This window comes from Rhinoraja longicauda, chromosome 1, assembly GCF_053455715.1.
Source record: "Rhinoraja longicauda isolate Sanriku21f chromosome 1, sRhiLon1.1, whole genome shotgun sequence".
NCBI lineage: Eukaryota > Metazoa > Chordata > Chondrichthyes > Rajiformes > Arhynchobatidae > Rhinoraja > Rhinoraja longicauda.
The window spans coordinates 28,701,150-28,707,149 of NC_135953.1; positions in this window are offsets into that span (position 1 = coordinate 28,701,150).

Here is a 6,000-nt window from a genome sequence, read left to right on the forward strand (position 1 = left end):
TCGATGCCATTCATGGGCTGGCGCACCCGTCCATCCGCTCCACCTCTGCTTTGGTAGCAGCTCGGTTTGTCTGGCATGGCCTACGGAAACAGGTAGCGGGTTGGGCGCGTGCCTGCGTTCCCTGTCAGACTGCTAAAGTCTAGCGCCATGTCCAGCCCCCCGTACAGGATTTCGAGGTCCCGGCTGTTCGTTTTTTCCACATCCACGTGGATTTGGTCGGTCCTTTGCCTTCCTCCCGGGGCTACACCCACCTCCTCACGGTGGTGGATCGGTTCACCCGGTGGCCAGAGGCTTTCCCATTGTCTGATATTTCGTCAGCGTCTTGTGCTAGGACTTTGGCCCTTCATTGGGTAGCTCGTTTCGGGGTCCCGGCAGTTATTACCACTGACAGAGGCCCACAATTCACTTCGTCCCTCTGGGCCGCGCTCGCAGAACTGTACGGGTCCAAGTTACAACCCACGACTGCATATCACCCCCAGGCAAATGGACTCGTAGAAAGGTTCCACCGCCAACTTAAGGCGTCCCTCAGTGCAAGGCTTGAAGGCCCAGACTGGGTAGACCAGCTCCCTTGGGTTCTTTTGGGCATCCGGACTGCTCCTAAGCTAGATCTCGGTGCGTCGTCTGCAGAGCTAGTATATGGCTCGACACTTCGAGTACCCGGAGATCTGTTTCCGGACCCTTCAGACCAGCTGCCTACAGTCCCATCAGTGTTAGCATCTCTCCGGGAACGGGTGGGCTCCCTGGCTCCAGTTCCGACTTCACGTCATGGGTGTCCCATGGTACATGAACCGCCTTCCCTGAAGGACTGTGAGTTCGTTTTTCTGCGAAAAGATTCCCATCGCGCCCCGTTGCAGAGGGTCTATCAAGGGCCGTTCCGGGTTTTGCGTAAGGGAACGGCTACCTTCACCTTAGACATGTGCGGCAAGAGTGAGCTCGTCTCGGTGTCCCGGCTCAAACCTGCACATTTGGATCCGGATCAACCAGTCCTGGTCGGTCAAACCCCTAGGAGAGGCCGACCTCCGTTAGTTCCGCTCAGTCCAGGACCTCCCGTTCCGACAGTTCCTCCAGGACCCCCCGTTCTGGCAATTCCTCCAGGACCCCCCGTTCCGGTAGTTCCTCCAGGACCTCCCGTTCCGGCTGTTCCGCCAAGTCCGGAACCCCCGGCTCCTGTGGTTCAGGCTGTCCCTCTCCGTACTCGTTATGGTCGCGAAATCCGGCTCCCTGCTAGGTTCCGCACCTCGGGTTCTGGGGGGGGTCATGTAGCGACCATAGAGAATGGTCCAGGTCGTCGAACCCTCGGATTGGCCAGCAAGGTCACGTGTGAACGCGACCATGGGGATTGGTCCAGGGAGCGACATCGCTGATTGGCCAGCGATGTCATGTGCGCGTTTGGCGCCCGAAATAGTTAGTTCGGCGAAGTCTTCGAAGAAGACAGTAAGTTTTTGATGGTTGTCCTTTACCTTGTTGTTTAACTCTGTATTCGAATATTGCGGCTGCAATAAACTTCTTCTACAACCAACAAGTTTCCGGACTCGCCATAAGAGGAACAAGATAGACCACTCGACCCTAAAAACCATAGTATGTCATGACACCATTTTAGTAGGCAGAAACTTGCAGACGCATTTGAAAAGAAAAATAACAAAAATCTGTGAATTGATAAATGAGATATATTCTGCATTTTAATGATATCATCACACATACTGTTCCCCCAAAACACTGATTACACTGCGAGAGGCATAACGGACAGCAGGTTTTACCTACTAATATGGCTCCTTTGCGTACTACACTTCAGTATGGGCGATTTCAACGGAGTGGTCCATCTGTGTGTGTGTCACCCATTCCTTCTCTCCCGAGATGCTGCCTGACCTGCTGAGTTACTCCAGCATTTTGTGAATAAATACCTTCGATTTGTACCAGCATCTGCAGTTATTTTCTTATACTATTTGATCTACATGCTCTCCTTCAGTCTTGAGCATTCAAAGTACTAAATCAGGCTGTGATGCAATCAGTCATTATGCTCGCCATCATGCATCTATAGACGTTCAACAGAGTAACAACATGTGAAATCTCATCAAACTTTAGAGAAAGTAGAGATTTCTGGGCCTAATACAGATCATCAGAGATATGCAATTCATCAATTATTCAAATCTACAGGGAGAATGTGCACACAGACAGCACCTGAAGTCAGGACTGAAACCGGGTCTCTGGGGCCATGAAGCAAACTTCACCACTGTGCCAACTGAATTGCGCTAATTATTGTACTAATGGAATGTGACCTGACAACTCAGAAACACTGCCTCAGGAAATGAAGGGAAGCACCCCTTTTACCACCTTAACCGCTGGTGATGCCACTTTCAGGGAGCTTTGGATTTCCCCTCCCAGATTGTACTTTATGCTCCTAAAGAGCTTTCCCTTCACGGTGAACTTGCCTCTTGTGTTTGAGATTCCTCAATGCACCACTATACACCTGTCTGGATTAAACAAGTTTAGAGTGTGGCCTTCTCATACCATTTTATTAGACTGAAGCACAAGACATTGCATCGAGATATCCAATCCAGGCACTGGCATGTTAGATTATATCAACCTCCAAATGAAGGACTGTAAGGATATCTTTATTCACAAAATGCTGGAGTAACTCAGCAGGCCAGGCAACGTTTCGGGTCGAGACCCTTCTTCAGGATGTCGGTGGCACTCATGCTATGACAGGCACCTATGAGTGGACGATCACCACCTTTCATGGTCTAGTTATCTCCGATTCCAAAACACAAACAACAATGCAATATAAAAAATTTTAAAAATTCAAAGCTGTCGAGGAACCCACAAAGATAGTTCTGAGAGGGCATTCCTTGAATGCCCTGTAGACAGAATGCTGGAGTAACTCAGCGGGACAGGCAGCATCTCTGGAGAGAAGGAATGGGTGATGTTTTGGGTCGAGACCCTTCAGACACTTCTAGCCAACAGCAACTAGTGTCCACCGCTTTTGGATTGCCCTGAAATTGTCATGTACAAAATGATTCTTGCCTTCTCAATGAAGAACAGGGATTGGTTCAATGAGAAGGGCCGGGAATTCCTGGAGCCAGTTTCTTTTTTTTTTTTTTTTTTTAATATCAAAAAATACTTTATTCAAGTAATAAATATAATTTACAAAACATCTTTTTTAACAAGCCCATCCTACATTTCCGGAGGTTACACATTCAATACAGGCATTTACTTCCAAATTTACATACATTTCCTTACATTTCCAGACATTAACCCTTATTTGGAGGGGCGTCTCTCTCCACCACACCCTGCCCCCCATGTCCAGCAGCGGAAGGACCCTAGACTGTGCTCCTCCTCCACAGGGCCTTGGCGTTGGCTGCACCAAGCTTCAGTGCGTCCCTCAGCACGTACTCCTGCAGTCTGCAGCGGGCCAGTCGGCAACATTCCTTGACGGACAGCTCGCTCCGCTGGGAGGCCAACAAGGCTCGGGCAGACCAAAGAACGTCTTTCACCAAGTTGATGACCTTCCAGCAGCACCCGATGTCAGTCTCCGAATGCGTCCCTGGGAACAGTCCGTAGATCACAGAGTCTTCTGTGACGGAGCTGCTCGGAATGAATCGTGACAGGGAACCCTGCAGACCTCTCCAGACTCTCTTTGCAAATCCACACTCTGTGAAGAGGTGGGCCACCGTCTCCTCTCTGTAGCAGCCGTCCCGAAGGCAGCGTGCGCCGGTAGTGAGGATCCGGCGGTGCAGGAAGGATCTGACTGAAAGGGCTCCCCTCACCGCCAGCCAAGCCAGGTCTTGGTGCTTGTTGGTTAGTTCTGGCGATGCGGCATTTTGCCAGACCAGCTGGGCAGTCTGCTCTGGGAACCACGCCACAGGATCCATGGAGTCATCCCCCTGCAGTGCCTGCAGGACGTTCTGTGCTGACCACTGCCCGATGGACTTGTGGTCAAAGGTGTTGGTCCAGAAGAACCTTTCCATGAACGACAGATGGTTCGGCAATGTCCAGCTGACTGGCACATTGCGTGGCATCTGCGCCAGGCCCATCCTTCGCAACACCAGGGACAGGTAGAACCTCAGCAGGTAGTGGCACTTGGTGCCCACGTGCCTTGGCTCTACGCTGTGCCTGATGCAGCCACACACGAAGGTGCCATCAGGATGAGGGCGACGTTGGGCACGCTTTTACCCCCATTTTCTGCTGACTTGTGCATTGTGGCTCGTCTCACCCGGTCCATCGCCGACCCCCAGATGAAGTGGAAGACGGCCTGGGTGATACCCCTGGCGTAGGAGGGGGGGACGGGCCACACTTGCGCCAATAACAGCAGCCCCGAGAGCACCTCACACCTGATGACCAGATTGTTCGCCGTGATGGAGAGGGAGCGCTGCTTCCATAGCTCCAGCTTCTTCCACCACCCTGGCTATCCGCTCCAGCCAATTCTTGTTACACGCCTCAGCCTTCCCGAACCAGATCCCCAGCACCTTCAAGAAGTCGGGCTTGATGGTGAAGGGGATGGAAGATCGGTCGGGCCAGTTGCCAAAGAGCATGGCCTCGCTCTTCCTGCGGTTTACCCTGGCCCCCGTGGCCAACTCAAACTGGTCGCAGACGCTGATCAGTCTGCGGACCGACCCTGGATCCGAGCAGAAGACGGCGACATCGTCCATGTACAGGGAGGCCTTGACCTGAGTGCCCCCACTGCCTGGCAATGTCACTCCTCTTATGCCCGCATCCTTCCTGATGGATTCGGCAAAGGGCTCAATGCAACAGACGAACAAGACAGGGGAGAGAGGGCAACCCTGCCTGACTCCAGACCTGACGGGGGGGGGGGGGGGCGTCTCCTGGTGGTGGATGTTATGTACCGTGGTTCTCCGCTCCGGCTGATTAATGTGTACGCCTCACCCATGCGGAGTGAGCGGTTGGCCGTCCTCCAGCAGCTCCCACCGCTGCTGGCCACGTCTAGACCGCTCGTTCTGGCCGGTGACTTCAACTGCATCATCGATGCGGCTGGACGTCCGGCAGTGCCAACCACAGACTGGACGGCACCTCCAAACTCCTGGTGGAGACGGTCAAAGATGCAAAGCTGCGCGACGCCTTCAGCGACCCTGCAGGCGGAGCCCAGCCGCGGTTCACCTGGTCAGGACCGAACGGTTCAGCCCAGTCCCGGATAGACTTCCTCTTCACATCGAGGGCCGTCACGGTCAGACACACCGACCTCGCGCCGGTGTTCTTCTCTGACCACTGCCTCCTTCAGGCCACCTGTCACCTACAGGAGGACCGGAAGGCGGGCAGAGGGACGTGGAAGTTAAATGTGGAGCTGTTGACCCCGGAGAACGTTGAGGAGCTACAGAGGGACTACGCATGTTGGAGAACTGTGAGGCCCCTCTTTGACTCCCCGACACTCTGGTGGGAGGCAACAAAGGAGAACATCAAGAAGTTCTTCGTCTCCAAAGGTGTTCAGAGAGCAAGACAGGGAAAGAGGGAATTGTGTCAACTCCAGACAGATTTGCAGCAACTGCTCCTTCTGCAGAAGAGAGGGGTGGATGTGAAGGAGGAACTGAGAGAGGTGAAGGGCCGGCAAGCTCGGCTCTTTACCTCTGAATCCTCCAAGATCATCTTCCTGTCCAGGGTCCGCCATGTTGAGCACGATGAGACGTGCTCACGTTTCTTCTTCCATAAGGTTCACAGGGGGAGTTCTGTGATCAAAAGCCTTAGGGAGGAGGACGGCTCGGTAACATCCTCGCAGACAGACATGCTAAAGATCTGCAGATCCTTTTATAAGGATCTGTACGATAAAAAGACCACAGCCTCCCAGAACTTCCTGTCCTCCATCACGGAAGTCTTGGACGACAGCAAGCGGGAGAGTCTGGACCAACCACTGACCCTGGAGGAGCTGACTGGCTCCATCCGTTCCTTTGACTCGAGTAAAACTCTCGGAGGCGATGGCTTACCGGCAGAGTTGTACTTGGCTCTGTGGGACTGGGTGGGCCCGGACCTGCTGGAAGTGTACAACGATATACT